The sequence below is a fragment of the Aythya ferina genome (genome assembly GCF_964211825.1).
Source record: "Aythya ferina genome assembly, chromosome: 2".
In the NCBI taxonomy this organism is placed as follows: Eukaryota; Metazoa; Chordata; class Aves; order Anseriformes; family Anatidae; genus Aythya; species Aythya ferina.
In genome coordinates, this window is record NC_140297.1 from 44219743 (window position 1) to 44235502 (window position 15760).

Here is a 15760-nt window from a genome sequence, read left to right on the forward strand (position 1 = left end):
AAATTAACAACAAGCTAAATAAGACATTTTTCTGGGCACACACTCAGCACAGATTTTATTTTTTGTAAATACCTTCAAGCTCTTGGTATCGAGTCTGTAAATGGACCAGTCGAGGCTCTGCAAGCACATTAAAAGTTTGAGGACTTAAAGGCAAATAGTCAGAAAAAAAAAATGTGACAAGTAATATAAATGGATTTTAATGCATTCAAGCATTAGTTTGAACTCTAACACAGAAAAACCCAGTGTGTGCTTACAATAAGGTTTGCATCTACAGCAGCATGCAAGTCCAGGACGCATGGGTTGAAGTGGGCACATGCTGCATTTCTCCTGAAAAGGAAGAAGGTTCAAGAGCCATTTAAAGACCTAGTTTTACCCATTTTTTGTTGGACTTTAGATTTTTTTTTTTATTAGTGGAAGACTGGGTGTTTCTCATCTCTTTGTTTCATGCCATTTATGACAGGAAAACCACTAATTGAAACTTTCTGAGATCCCACCTGTGAAGGGTAAGCCTGGGAAGGTCACTGATAAGGAACATCCTTGTTAAGGAACCCATAAGGAACATCCCCCAAACCACCCCAAATACCTGGCTGCAGGGGATGTTGGGGGATGCTCAATGAGCACAGCTGCCTCCTCAAAAGCCACACACTTGGAAAATTCACCCCTCCAAAATAAAGCACGTGGTGGGGATGCTCTAGCAAGGGGATGAGACCACCACCAGGCCAGGCGGGGAGGTGGAGGTGGGTTGGTGCCCCCGTGAGGGTGCCCTGTGGTCCCTCAGAGCCGTGGTGGCTGTGAAGCTGCCCTGGGGAAAGGCAGCCCCTCAGCTCCTGGCATGGAGGGAAAACCACATCGTGGTGCAGGAGGGAAAAGACTTCTTGAGAGCCAAGCCAAGCATGAAATTAATATTTCCTTTACATTTTTTTTTTTTTTAAAGGCCTGTAACATGGGAATAAATGTATACTTGAGGTGGAAGCAGGCTTTGAATCTCCTGCCAAGAACAGGAGTGCTTCGGCTGGTCTATGCCTGGCCATGTTAAATAGCACACTACCATAAACACGCCTATTTATAAAGCAAAAAAATGTTGTTTTTTTCCCCCTTCAGCTCCTGCTTCAGAGCCAGCAAGGTTTGTGGGACAGGACATGGACTCTCATTCCTCTCATTTACCCCTGTGCAGGCGAGGAGGGTGAAGCTGTCACATGAGCTCTGCTGGCCTTGTGGGATGGAGCCTAGCAAGATGCCTCCTTCTGGGAGAGAGGTTTCAAGACTAACCAGAGCGTGATGCTCTGCAGTGTCTACTTTTCCAGAAAATGCCATGTTGGGGAACTGGCAGGAGAGGGCAGGTGGGGTGAGGAGTCACCCCATGTGCCTGGAGTCCCATCACACTTTGGTCCCTTTCCCTAGCAGGCTGCTGTTCCCCAGCCCTCCTTCTTTCAGTGCACCCCAGGGCCTTTAAATTCCATGAAAGCTCTTTGGTTTTGGAGAAAATAACAATTAGCAAACAAACAAACAAACAAAAAAGTAGAAAAAGTGAAGGAAAAATTATCTTTGATTGCTGACGTGGTGACGGCAGGACCCCTCCCCTGCAGCAGCACTTAATCAGCCTGCCACTCCTGCCCCCAGCATCCTGTCCCTCCATGCAGCAGCTGCCAGACAAACCAGCCTCCCCAAATCCCCTCATCACCAGCAAATGGCTCTGATGATGGCATAGTGGGTGCTGAGCGAGGCTGGCCCCTAATGAGGGTAGGCAGCCCCACAGGCAGCGCTGGGGATGCTCGGCTCTCGGGCAGTGGTGGCAGCATGCTGCCTGCCCCCTCGTAGCTGCTGGTGGTCTGAGGATGGGGACAAACAGCAGGAGATCAGGGGAAAGGAGGTGTCCAGCAGCACCTGCTAACGGGAAGCTGGGCTTTGAGGTATCATGTCCATACAAGGCCCTATTCCCAATCTGAACCAACTTTTCCAACTTATGGTAGGAAGGCACAACCCTAATGCTTTCCCCTTGGCTGCTGCACCACAAACACCAGCGTTTTCCAGCGACTTGTGGGCACTGCCAGGGTTAGGTGGCTGCCCTCTCAACTTCCCTCGAGGCTACGTGATTATGGTCCCTCAGGATAAACGCCTCCAGTTGCTCAGCAACCCGCACACCAAGATTCAATTAACTCTGATTACAATCACAGGCGGCGCAGATCAGGCCGCAGATCAGCACCCTTGGAAGCACACTGAGCAGCTCTTGGTCCTCCAGAGGAGGATGAGGATGAGGCAGAGGCAGAGGCAGGCAAGAGCTGCAGCTTTCTTCTCCCCTCAATCCCCCGGCCAGGAGACTTTTGCCAGCTCAGGAGGTAGGAGCATCTTTTATGGCAGGAATTGGCCCGCAGCAAATGATTGCTCCCACTTGGGAGCAGGGAAGGAAGTGTGGAGACTCATTACATTTAATGTGATTACTCTGGACTTACAGCAGGGTATGCGACAAAGGAATTTGGCCTTCTCTCTTTTCTCCCTCCCTGCTTTGGCCTTCAATGATTCAAGGACCTGACTGGACCAGCCCATAATCCAAAGGAGCTCTCAGCAGTTCTTTCTTCATCAGGGACACTCCTGGTCTTGTGCAGGCAGAGGTAACATGGCAGAACATTTATAAATCAGCCCCAAATATGGCCAAGTGTGCTGCTTGGGACTGTGGATGTTATGTGAGTATGCAAACCTTGATGGCTAGCAAAGCTTTCCCTTTGTCCGGGACCCACCAGCACACCTGGACCACCTGTAAGATAGCCCCGTGGCACCCCTGTCCCAGCACAGAGCACCCAGGTGCCAGGCACTGACTTTTAGGTCCCACAGCTGGGGCAACCTCCTGCTGGATGTGGCGATGGGTTACGCAGGCCGATCTCCTGGGTGGTGGTGGTGGGTGGCCACCTGGCTTCAGGGGAAGCACGTGGTCCTCACCCATCACTGCTCACAGCTGCTTTTTAGCGTCTGTTTTCTCTCTGTCATGAGTGCCTTGATGTTTCCTGACAATTTCACCTTCCTCTTCCTTGTGCGTACCCAAGGGACAGCGCCTTTGACTCACACTCCCGCTTTGTGATGACGCATCTCAGCTCTGCTGCAGGCTGCTCTGACCACGCGCCTCAGCATCGCATGTCAGATACGCCAGAGCTTGCAAGGATTTGTCTTTCCTTGCCATATTCCTCCTGAGAGGTGCCTTTGCACAGTCCGCCTCTCAGACAGGCTGCTGTGATCTTGCTGTCCTCATAAAGAAGCTGCAAGTCCCCGCTAGCCTTTTCTTAGGATTCCCACAGCTTAAATTTGACTTTCTCTTGTCCCTTGTTGTACTTTCTGCAAACATCTCATAACCCTGTTGGGCATTTTTTCCACAGGAAATATTCTCTGGGGCTTACCTGGAGCTGACCCGTCTCCAGAAGTGCAGTGTTTGGTGCTGCCAGCTCTTTGGTTTGCTCACACCCCTGAGCAGCCTGCTTTAACCAAAGTCCTGCTCTGTGTCTGCTGCTTGTTTTCTGATGATGGAGGCAGCACAGAGGATGCTTGGTCCTTGCAGTCTGGCCATGGCTGATTTGCCTCCTCCAATCCACCCTGTGACTGACCCTGCTCTGTGCTTGTCTTGGAGTGTCTGGAGCCTCCCACCAGGGAGGTCAGGGCACATAGCAAGGGTGGTAGGGTCAAGCTCTTCTTCCACGGAGCTGTCTATCTTGTACCCCATGTGTTGCACTTATCTGGGAGGTACCTCCTGCTCCATGTATGCACAGCCCCCCCATCACAGCATTTTACAGCCACCCAGTGCAGCAGCTGTGGCTCCTTCCTGGTGCTTCCTCCCAGCTGGTTATCAGGCTGCGCATCCTGCTGGCACCCAAAGGTGCCCAACCATAACCAGCCATCTCCTCCCTGCACCTCCGGGCTCAGTCAGGGCACACAGAGCGAGATGCCTCAGGTGTGAGATGCCACCCACGTGTGTCAGCCATCAGCCTGTGTCAAGCCTGTCCTCTGCTTCCCTTTCAGGATTGAGCATCCTCGGCATCTCCGATGCAGATAAACCCAACTTGCAGAATATGAAGGACTTTAGGTCCATTTAAATACTTATTTGCTAACACAAAAGCGAGTGCCCCCGTAATTTAATATGCTTCTGGAAGTAATTGGATAGAAGTCCTTTGTTTCTTTTCCTCCTGTCAGATTCCATTTGTTTAATTTGGCTGTCGTGACACAAAATGACAGAGCCCATGCTCCATTTCTACAGATAGCAAAACTCTGGGATTCTTCTTCCTGTATTGCTAGAAATTTATGTATTCTCCCCATTCACTCGTACATCACTACTGTGGCAGATTACTGACCCCCTTAAGAATAAATGCATTTTAATACAGCTGACCCAGAAACCTCCCAAAGGGGAGATAAAGCGCAGCTCCGAGAACCAGCTGAATTTGCTGTAGCTTAGAGAAGAATCAGAGGAGGGTCTGGAGCTGGCACTGGCTCAGTGCCACGCCGTTTCCTATTAACAAGCCTCCCTCCATGTCAACATTTCCTGCTGCTCAAAGCCATCTCGTCCTAGGCCTGTACCCACTCCTCTCTGGGGGAAAGGAGACTTTTTCACAGGGCTTTCTGCAATATTTTTCTGGAGGCAGAGAGGTAGGGCAAGACCAGGCTGCATCCCTCTGCAGAGCAAGCAGTGGGGCTGTCCCAGAGACCGGGCACGGCAAAATTCAAGGACAGGCACCACTTCAAGCTCAGCGTCTGCAGGGGTGAGAAGGGGAGGGACAGAGCTGTCTGCAGGGGTCGGGGAGGTGTACGGCACGTGGTGCCTCCCGTTGCGTTAGCCTGGCTGGCAACGTTCCTGGCACTTCTCTTTAAAGATCATTTCTCAGAAGAAAGGAAAGACACCATGAAATTGCAGATTCAAGCCTGTTTGGAAATGTGAAGCTGCAGAATGCAGAAAAAAAAAAAAAAAAAAAAAAAATCTTTCTCTTTATGGAAGTCTTTAGATATTTCTCTCAAATTTCATACAGCAAATCTCACTCAATGTTTCAACAGGCTTTTCTGAGTGATTTCTGTAAAATGCAGTCAAGGCCTGAAGGACCTGTTCAGCTCTAAGGACCCTGGGCCAGCCATGCTTGTCTTGCTTAAAGGTTTCCAAGTGGCGCAGTTGGGTTCCTGTGGGTGTCTTCAGTTCAGAGGCAAAATCTTCAGATTATGGCAAGTTGCTGGGCAGAAATTTGTTGCACGAGATGACTCCAGCTACTCATCATATTATTCTAACACCTTCCCCAAGTACCAAAGGCCTTAGGTGCCTCATCTCTGTGCATAACAGAGCTGTCGCTGATGAACTTTCCAGGCGGTGCTGCTGAGGTCCCTGGGAGCTCACCCCAGCAAAGTGCTCTCCATCCACCCTAAGAGGGAACTGGTCTCCCAGGCCAGGCAGTGAAGACTGGGTAGGCTCCTCTAAACCATGATTCCCATCCCTGCTAGGGGGTGAAAGCCAAAAAGGGGAAAAAGAGCTGAGCTTTCAGATCTCAGGTTGATTTTGCAGCATGGGCAAAAAAATGCAAGCAAGCTTGTCTTGTTTGTAGCTGAAGAGCTGCTCTGGCAGCCCTTGAAAGAAAATAAACACGGAGCAATATGGTGTTGTTTGTACAATCAGTTTTCTATGAAATACTTCACTTTAAATGGTTGTGGAGACCTGGATAGTGTTGATCGTGCATGTGAATTCAGGGACTATGCAACAACCAGGGTAATATTTCTGCGAATGCCTCATCAGGGAATAAATCAGGCTACAGAGGAAGATGCATTTCTGAGGGCCGCTATCCTTCTCTCCCGTACAAACAGGCTCACATGTACGCATACATATACATATAAATATGAGAGTTTATTTAGATCCGAGGCCCATTAAACAACCTGGCTTTGAGACTCATGATGAGATTAATCGGGCACGTTAATTACACGTGCCTGAAAATTACTTAGCAATTATACTTGAAGTTACCAAGAATTTCTATGATGAATTACCTTTGGATTTTAATTCTGAAAGAGGCAAGGACAAGGTTAACAGAGGTCTAGTTGGAAGACAGTTGAGCACTAGATAATTATCCCGTGCTTGTATGGGAGCTGCTGTGTATTTCCAACATGTACTGCTGCCATGAATCTTCAGACCTGTTGCGATGTAATTATTTTTGTTTTCTATAATATGAAATTAATTCTGCTTGATGGTTTAGGAAGAAACCATGGATTTGCTCATGGAATCCTAAACCTTTGCAGAAAGGTTTAGGATTCCCTGCTCAAATCCATGGTTTCTTTTTTAATGAGTAGTCCAGAGAGGGACGAAAGTTTCTGAGGTCCTGTCAGTCCCTTGGGTCACTGCAGGTGGCTTGTCCAACTCTCTTTTGCTTAGGCACCAAGAAGTGCATAAAGATTCCAGATGTCAGGCACCTATTTGGGGAATTTCCATGGAACAGGATTAAAACAAATCTGTTTTCAGAAACCGAAGTATTTAAGATCTTCAAGGATGCAGTGTAGAGGGCTGCCACTTGCTCACAATAGCTGAAGTAAGGAGAAGATGGAGGGTTGGCCACCATTTCCCTTGGTTGCCCTCATGAAGGCCAACATGGAGAAGGGATCTCAGCCCTTTGTGCAGTGGTTTCAGTGCTTGCCCTAGGTCTGCAGAGCCTGTCTGGAGGTCTCCTGGTGCTCAGACTGGACCAGCACCCTCCTCACAGCAAGGGACAGGCAGATCTGGGCCTTCGCTGGAGGTACAGCAGGATGGGTTTTGTCTTCAGTGCCCATGCGACGGGAGCGGAGGAGAGGTGGGGCTGGATATAATCTCTGCAGCACTTAAGTTCCCAAGCAAATATCTAATTAGAGAAATGTTTGGCTTCAATAATAAATGAGCAGAATATCAGGAGGCACAAGTACTGGTGAAGTAGCTCTATGGCAAGGTCTTTACAGTGGGGGCATTTTGGGGCCTGCCCTCCAATTTAGGATCTTCATGTGAGTGGAAAAAACATGTGTGCAGCTGCTAAGGGTAGGGCACGACTTTCTTCGCTCTTGCTCTAACAATTTGGATGCACCCATCGGCAAACCTACCCTCATCAATTCTGCATCTTCCTGAAAATGTACTTTTAAGCACCTTAATTGCATTTCAGAGATAACCCTGCAGGCAAAGTGACAGGAAGAGAAACCATATGGAGCAGTTTGGCGGTCGGGCTCTTTGTTTTAAATCAATCAAACATCTGCGGCTAATGTAGCTTTGGGCTGCTCCTCAGGAAACATTAGCCCTATTAGTCTGGGCTGGCAGGAACACAAAATAATATATTTATGGACAAAGCACATGTGCATTACTGCTGGAGAGCAAGCAGAGGAGGAGGAAGAGAAGAACTGTGGTCAGCACTTTGCCTCCTCGGGAGGTCAGCCATGATGTACACCGAGCAGGTACATGGGGGTGTTTCTCGGCCGTGTAATGCCCACCTCCCTGCCTGATGCACCCTCAGAGCCTGCTACACCAAGACAGAAGGGGAAACGCCACCAAAAAGCAGCTGTGCTGCTTCCTTGCTTAAAGGAAATGAGGTGGGATGGCATGGTTGGGTGTGTTGACTCTGCATGGGCAGCAGTGGTTGAGGAGCCCTGAGCAGTGGGGCTGGCCATGGGGTAGTGTCTGGCTCCCCACTGCTTTCCCCACAAGACTGATTTACCCCACCAAGCACTGCTCATCTCTCACAGGACCATGTAACATACAGTGTTCCCTTTCAAATCTAGACAGCCTCCAGGTGGTTCATATCCACATATAATATCCACATCAGTAATTTAAGGAAAAGTATGTCATTGGCATGCTTTGATTATGCCAAAACAAAATGCTGTAAACCCTGGATTCATGGAAATACCTGTTAAGAAGAAAACACAATTATTTGGAGTAAGGAGTTGTGTATTTGGTACTGTTAGACAAACCTTAACTCTGCCCCTTAGTGACACTGAAGCAGTCCTGTAACTATGATATTTTGACCAATATTTTAGTCTGACGGTAGATGATCCTGTTTTCCAAAAAACAGGATCATCTAGTTAATCCCTTTTTATTTTATTTTCTTATATTAACAACACCGGATAGACTTGGGGGTTTGGGAATGCCCTAATAGTGACTTTCCAATCGTTACTAATGTTTTATTCTATCTTTGCCTCGCTTCAGATTGTAATGGCAGATGCATTTAGTATTAGTGCATATGTGTTAGTATGTTGAAAATGTCAGATTTGTACAGCAACTGTGACATGCAAAGGGAATACTACAGTATGAAAGAAACGAATGACCGAGATATGGAGAATACCAGTTGTACTTAGGTCTCTGGTCTTTCGTGACCATGCTCATTTGTAAGCCTTGGCTTTCTTGCAGAGATGCAGAGAACCTGAGCTCCTGGAGCAGGTAACTCATCCCACCCCACAGACCTGCCTGCTGCCCCTCCAGGTTGTGCCGCCTCACATGTCCCTGTGTCCTCTTCCCACCCACATCCCTCCCCGCTACCACTGCACACACATTCCCCATGCAGGTGCCTCCACACCCCCATTGTCCTGCTCCTTTTGCAGCCCTTGTGCTGTTCTGAAACATGTGTCAGCTCCCAGTATTTCCAGTTGCAATGAGGTCGTTCCTACTCCATCAAATACCTGCTTTTTGGGGCAGACGCATACTTCCACCTTCCTCTCCTCTCAGGGATCCATGAGTTGTGCCAGCTTATGCCCCCAGTCATCCCAGGAGGGAGCTTGGTCCCTCATGAAATGGGGCAATCTCTGGGACAGCAGTTATCGCCTGTCCCCTGCCAAAAGCTGACAAAGCTTTAGTTCTCAACAGGGGGGGGGAGGAACACACCCACAGACCTCTGAAAGCCCATAAATACCGCCTGTGAGAAACACTTTGTCTGTAAGGGAAGGCTGGAGAAAAGTCTACACATTTCTTCTGGTGCATTTGTGGGAAGAAAGAAGCCTGAAGACTGCTGCTAAATTTGTCAAAGGATGTATTTTTCAAAGTACTTCTAACACAGGCAAATTATCCAATTTATTTGCAAATTATTAGAAAATTCATCCCCTACTCAACAGAGTAAGTGCTGCAATTCTACCAGAGATCCACTGTATCCATACCAGTCCCTCACTACCTTCTCTAAGCACAGAGAAATACATGTATTGTAGTCACCATCAGCATCTCCATCATGAAAAACACATTGGTTTGGTTTGAACTTGTCCCAGCACCACAAGTGAAGGGTTTCCAGAGGTCATCCAGGTGATTTGGGAAGAAAATGAGGGTCAGTCTGTCCTGAGGCCTGGCTGAGAGGACAGGGAAATCCCTGCCCACTGAGCTTCCTAATGTCATTGAGTGCCTCCTGGGAGGGTGGGAAGAACAAACAGGATGTGTTACTGGGAGGGAAACATGCAAAGGCAATACCCATTTAATATTTATACATTATAAAATATAATCATCAACTCTAACAAAGGGCAGGTTTTTCTTTCATAGTCTGTACTTTGCAGGATCTCCTTTTTCAAGGAAAGGGTGTGGGAGCTTCTCATTGGTGATGAACACAATTCAGAGCAAGGACGACAGTCCTTCTCCATGTCACTGCTTGGCCTCTCCTGACCCCAGTGAGGTGATACTGCAAAAAGGGATTTGGAGATGAGTCGGTGTAACTCCAAGTTTAGTTTGTCCTGTTGCCAGCTGCTTGAAAGACTTCAGTGCTGGACCAGTGTCTGAAATGAAGGGCATGGAAAGATAATTACGCAAGTCCCTAACGGTGAGGAGAAACCAAACCCTTTGGAGTAAACGGCACTGTTTGTTGCTGTTGGAAGGGGAGGTTGTGGTTACCTTTGAGATGTGTGCACCTTACAATTAAAAGTGGTGAAATGGTGGGAAATGTGGTGACCACACGTACTTTTGAAGAAAGCCTCATAAAAGTCCAGTCGATAAATTAGGTGTTGGGCAGACCAGGGGAGGGATGCAGTACTTATGAGTAGAGGGGGTCCAGCTTTTCCAAATATTGAGCCTGTTTTTGGCCAGTCCTGAATGCAAGGAGGACCTCAAGGGGATGTCCCACCACCTTCAGACCTTGTTGGACAAAAACTGTGCTTTTCTCCCTCACAAGGAAAAAGGATGCACAGGGCCCATACCGAGTGACCTTTGGCATGCGGCCTCCTGGCTGGGCCCCCTTTAACTCCTGCCCCTTCGTTAGCATTTCATTGATGAGGCTGTGCTTGGGCTGGCTGTGGCAGCCCTTCTCAAACAGGCGGTGAGGAGCCATGCCCAAATCCTGTGGTGGCTCTCCAGATAAGGTTGCTGATAGTGGCTCTTTGCATCTTCACCCCCACAAAATGGCTCTGCCCCTGCGCGCTTTGCAAAGCCCATTGTCTGGGAGCACAAAGAGCGGCCCTAACCTTCCCCTTTGGTACAGGATCAAATGGCATTTGTTTTCGTTTGCTTTCATTAGGTTCTGTAATTATTAACCTCTCAAAAGGGCTTAGTGAGTACTGGTATGCGACCACGGAGCCCCTCGCTCAGGTAAGGAGCTCCTCACGTGCCAGGGCCTTGTTTGCTCTGTGGCTCCCCTGCCAGATAAGAGACACCCTGGACAATGGGGACCCACTAATCCTCCTCACACCCCTCTCCCTGCCCCCGATAAATTTGATTTGTGCTGCTTTTTGTTTGCCTCTCAGGAGTAATGAGCTCTTTTGTCTTCACTCAGATCCAGGCGGCAGTGATAGGACCCCCGTCTCTCAACAACAGCACGTGCCTTTGGAATAGTGCTGTGGCAGCAGAGAGGAGTATTCCTTTTTAAGCTACCTTTGATTAGGAACACACATTTTCGGAGTGTCGGCCTGCCAGAAATACCGTGTTACACAAGCTCTCCTCACCCAGCCCAGCATCCTTGAGTCTTGTTTTTCCCTCTCAAGGTCATCCTGTTATTATGCAATTGCACAGCCACGGCAGGGACTGAAGGGGTAGAAAGACAGGGGCATTTTGAAGCTCTCCCAAGTGTGCAAGACCTTTGGGACCGTCCTCTTAACTACATTCATTTCAAATAATCTCCACGTTTTGCCTCAATTTGGTCACTTTTTGGGCAGCCCATATCCAGCGTGGGGCACCCAACCCCAGGTGCTTGCAAGCTGGGGCTGTGCCAGGGGGATGCTGTGCTGCTCCCTGAGCCCACATCCCACACACACACACACTACACAGGGCACTGCTTCAGTCTCAGCCTGTGTGCCAACAGGATACATGCGTAGGGATTAATAGCAGGGCTGAAATGGTGATGGTTTTACAGGGCCCTCCACTGACTCACAGGGCAGAGCTGAGCCAGAGATGATGGGGGATAGAAATCAAGGCCCTGACGAGCTCCCCCGCCAATTATCTATTTATTCTATGCACCATATTCTTCTCCTGCCTGTTGGCAACGTGGAGGATTCGTAAATGATGGTAATAAATGCAAAATGACAGCTAATCTTAATTGACCAAAGCTTCCCTCAAAAGCCTGGGTCTCGCTGGCTGTAATGCGCTCTAAATGTAAAAATGTAAGAGAGGAAATTACTTTGGTGCTTTTACTCGCCTTTAATTGCACGGTGTCTGTGCTGCCAAGCAACAAAATCAAAGAGGACCCAGTGACGAGGGGGATTTCTCCCCTGGAGCAGGACCCCTGTGGGGATGGGGCACTGGGGGGGCACAGCCCCGGCTGCCTCCAGCCCTCACGGCTCTGCCTCACAGCACCCAGGAGCAGGGAATTAAGGATGGAGCTGTGCCCCAGGGAGATCCTCTCACCACCCCGGGCTCACAGCACGATCAGACCCCAGGGCCCCAAATTTTTTGTTTCTTGAGTGGGTGGCACCCAGGGCAGTGAAGGATGGGGACACGTGAAGGTGAAGGGTGGGGGGCACACAAGGGTGAGAAGGGAAACAGGGAGGGGACAGCAGTGTTTTTGCAGATCCCCCTGCGCTCGTATCTCCCCTGCCACCTCCCCGCCTGCCGCGCCAGCGGGGCTGGGTTTGCACTGCGGCACTTTCCTTAGAGCATCCCAGAGACTTGAAGCCTCCTCCTCCTCCTCAGTCCTGGCAGCATGACTTGCAGCTTTTCCTAAAACTGGCAGGCAGCCTCAGTGCTTTAAGACGGAAAGAGCATTAACCCCTTCCCACCTTTTCTCCTTCCGTTCCCCCACCCAGAGCATCGCCCCTTTGATTCACCTGGGCTCCGGCAGGTAGGAAGGGCAGGGGAGGAAACAAAATTAATAGGATCCTGCCCTGGCAGCCCCATGGCTCGGGGTGATGGGGCGCAGCCTCATGCCGACAGACTCAAGTTTCCTTGGTCTGCGGTCACAGGACAAAATTTTTGGCATCTGGTTCCCCAAAAGGGCAGTTATTGAGGGGTTTGGGCCGGTTGGCTGGGGGAGGTGTGAAACAGTGGGGAGAAAAGGTTTGTTCTTCATGCGCTGCAGGGAGGAGATGGAAGCAGATCAAAGGGCTGCAGGCTCTGGAGGTGTATTGGGAAGTTTTGATATTTTCTGGCTCTGCATATGGGCACCCTACAGGAGTTGTGCAGCAGGGATCCTGGGTCCCCTTCCTATTTTGCCTGGGGTTTGCAGCGTGAGCATCTTCAAGAACACCGCATTTCTCCATTAACTTTCAGAAATAGACATAAATTATTTCCCCCTGGAAGCTTTGCAGGTACAACAAGCTTCAGGGCGAAATGCATTGCATTTGCAAACCCACCCATCAGCCCGTCTCCCCGTTTTGTACCCATGGTGGTTTGTCTGGGGTGGGGATGAGCCCCTTTCCCTGTCTGGGGGATGCGTCGCAGAGAGGTGGTGGGTGAGGAGCAGGAGGGATTGCAGTGGGGAGGCGAGGCCTGAGCCACCGTGCCATGCTTTCAGCTGCTGCTTCTGCAGACGTGAATCCCACTGCCGCGATTCGAAGACTTCGGATTATTGGGAGATAAATTTAGAATAGATCTGAAAAGTAATTGAGAGCCCTAAAAATATCCCTCCATCCAGAGACTGCAAAACCAGGAGGGAGGAGGAAGGAGAAAAAGTGACTGTGGGCTGGGGGGAAAACAGGAACAAGCAATTATCGGGTCTGGCAGCCACAACAGAGAGCAACCCCACAGCCCCAGGGCACGGTGAGCCTGGTCTTTGCCTGTCCCTCCGAGCTGCCCCTGGTCCCCACTGTGATCGCGGAGCCACCAGGAGGGACCGATGGCAGCAGGAGGAGGGGGACATGCGCTGGCACTGCAGATGTTTGCTGAGTGTGAGCGGCAGGGAGAAGATAAATGCCGGCACTGCCTCGCCTTGTGCCGAGCCCTGCTTTCATAATCTCTGCTTTTTAATATCCTGTTGAGACAGGCTGCCCCTGCATGAGCACCGGGCGGACCTGCCGAGCTGCCATCGGCATGGCCTAACCACGGGGATGGGCACCGGGGAAACATTTGTAGGAGCTTCCCAGCCAGCTACACCCCACAAAACTGCCCTCCCCTGCTCTTGGGATCTCCACCGGCTGTCCCTATTCCTCAGGTGGGACGGGCACCCCCAAGGCATCCCCCTCCTGACGAGACCTGATGCAGCAGAGAGGGTGCGACTTGGCGCGCAGGATGGATGGGGTGCCCTGGGCATCTCCCGTGGGACTGGCACAGCAAATTCCTTTGAAATACCACCACTGTGATTCTCCCTGGGCACTGCAGTGCTTCCTCCTCGGCAAAAATCCCTGTTCTGGAGGGAGTCAGATGTCTGGCAGCATGTGGGAGTGAGGAGACAGCGAGCGAGAGTCTCTCATTTATTTACAGCAGAGTCCCCGACGATTAATACTCAGGACACGGCGCGTTTTCAGCTTTCCCCTTGAACCACGAATCACGCCCTGCTTCTGTAACACGCTGTTTTTTTGGCAGACACTTCCTCCCTCGTGCTGTCTGCTGCCGTGCTCCCACTCTCTAGCCAGAGGAGGGACGCAGGGGACAGCCACCCAGCCCGAGCTAGGCAAGGGGACAGGGGAGGCCACCCTTGCCTGCACCATGGGTACCCTGTCACGCCGGTGGGGCTCCCTCGACCCCAGTTAAAAAATAAAATAAAATAAAATAAAAAATAAAAAATGAATATTCTTAATTAAGCATATAACTCAGACTCTTTGTTTCTGTCACTTTGGGCACAACCACTTTGGGGAGCACTTTTTTTTTTTGTCCTCCCCTCCTGTGTTGGGGATCACCTTGCTGCAGCCGTGGCCCTTCCCTCGGGGGCAGCGGGGTCTGTCCCCACCAGAGCTGCACCAGCTTCCCCGAATCCCTCCTCTGTGGCTCTGTCCTAACAGTGACATGCAGTGGCGGCACGCCGCAATGGAGGGTTGAGGTGCCACTGCGCTCTGGAGCAAGTTGGGAGTAACTCACATCACTCTTGCTGCCTTCGTCTGCCTTCGTGCTACACCCTGCGCCTCACTTCTCCCCATCTTTGGGGTCTCGACACCTGCCTGTGACACATTCCCAAGCAGGAGGGATGAAATCCCTCGTCTTGGCAGGACACGGCGCCCTGTTAGCCCCGAAAGCGTGGGTGCAGCCGTGCCCTGCGCACATGATGGCACGCAGGGCGCGTGCCTCCGCGCTGCTCACCTGCTGCCAGATCGAGCGGCTGGTGTCTAAGCAGCCCCATTGAAACCCGCAATCAAATTACAGGAACAAAACTGGAAGCCAGACTGGAGCCACTTTCGAAGTTGCCCCTTATTTAATAATTCCGTCGCAGCTATTTTTCCTCTTATCACCATTTATTCTCCTTCTGGGGCCGGTCTGTAATAACACAGGAGGTTCATTTGCACTTTCCCCCCCCCTCCAGCTAGTCTTTTTGCGTGGGCTTCATCTCTGCCTTGTGAAAGGGCATCAGGGTAAATAAAGCAATGGCACAGGACTACGGAGCTCCATGCTGATGGCACCACGCTGTACCCTCCTGCTCCACAGCCCTCCCTTTCCCATATGAAAGGGGGCATAAAATCCCCAAAATTCCTCTTCCACCTTCATCTTCTCCCCTGCCAATCCTATAGGCATCCATACCTATAGGGCTGACTTCAGGGGACTGGGGTCTCAGGGGTGAGGGGACGCACGGCCCCAGCTAGGAGCTGGCTTGTGCTCCTGGAGCTGCTGGAAATGGTTTTGTAATCATCTGCCTATTAATTAAAGATGTGACTCGATCCGAGTTCAGATTCATTCACCTGGCTGCATGTTCATCTCTTTCCGGATATTGCCAGGGAGAGAAATAAATGCAGCTCCTCACTAACCTTTTAGCATCTAACTCCATACTGGGTTTAAATCCCCTTAGAAAAAATAAAACTGTAGTCAGCCCGCAACAGGCAAACGCTGCCGTGTGGTTAAGAGTGGCTGTCCCCTAATTACCGCTGAAATCTGTCAGATTTTTTTTTTTTTTTTAATAAAAAAACATAAGTTTATGCAACGTTATGGTGATTCTGCCTGCATGTCACACCTGAATTATTATTATTATTTTTTTTCCCTATACAAAGTGTAGCCCTTCTATACACAAGTGGCCCTAGTGTGGTCAAATACAGCAGCTCGGTGCCCAGCTCCCTGAGTCCCATCTCCCTCCTGGCAGGCACCAACTGGGGGGAGATGAACCCCAGGTAGCTGCAGGCAGTAATCTCCTTGTCAGAGGGGGCTCTCTGCGTGTGGGATTTGCATCCACTGAGCTCTTCAGCCTCGCTTTTACATTTCAGCTTTGAGCGAACGCAAATTTTGCCTTTAAACGAAGGCAAAGCAGAAAGGCAGCTGGATATCAGGCAGGTA

At 50.2% G+C, this 15760-nt stretch overlaps 2 long non-coding RNA genes across 2 annotated transcripts; one reads left to right on the forward strand and one right to left on the reverse strand.

The window, feature by feature from the left end:
- The first annotated feature begins 2222 nt into the window (after positions 1 to 2222).
- Positions 2223 to 11441, forward strand: LOC311432383. The gene is made up of 4 exons (XR_014690031.1): positions 2223 to 2336; positions 2453 to 2609; positions 10437 to 10507; positions 10692 to 11441. It is a non-coding gene; the product is annotated as an uncharacterized lncRNA (long non-coding RNA).
- Positions 9330 to 10136, reverse strand: LOC311432384. Its single transcript, XR_014690032.1, has 2 exons — positions 9818 to 10136; positions 9330 to 9702 (listed from the first exon to the last, which is right to left on the reverse strand). It is a non-coding gene; the product is annotated as an uncharacterized lncRNA (long non-coding RNA).
- Positions 11442 to 15760: the final 4319 nt, after the last annotated feature.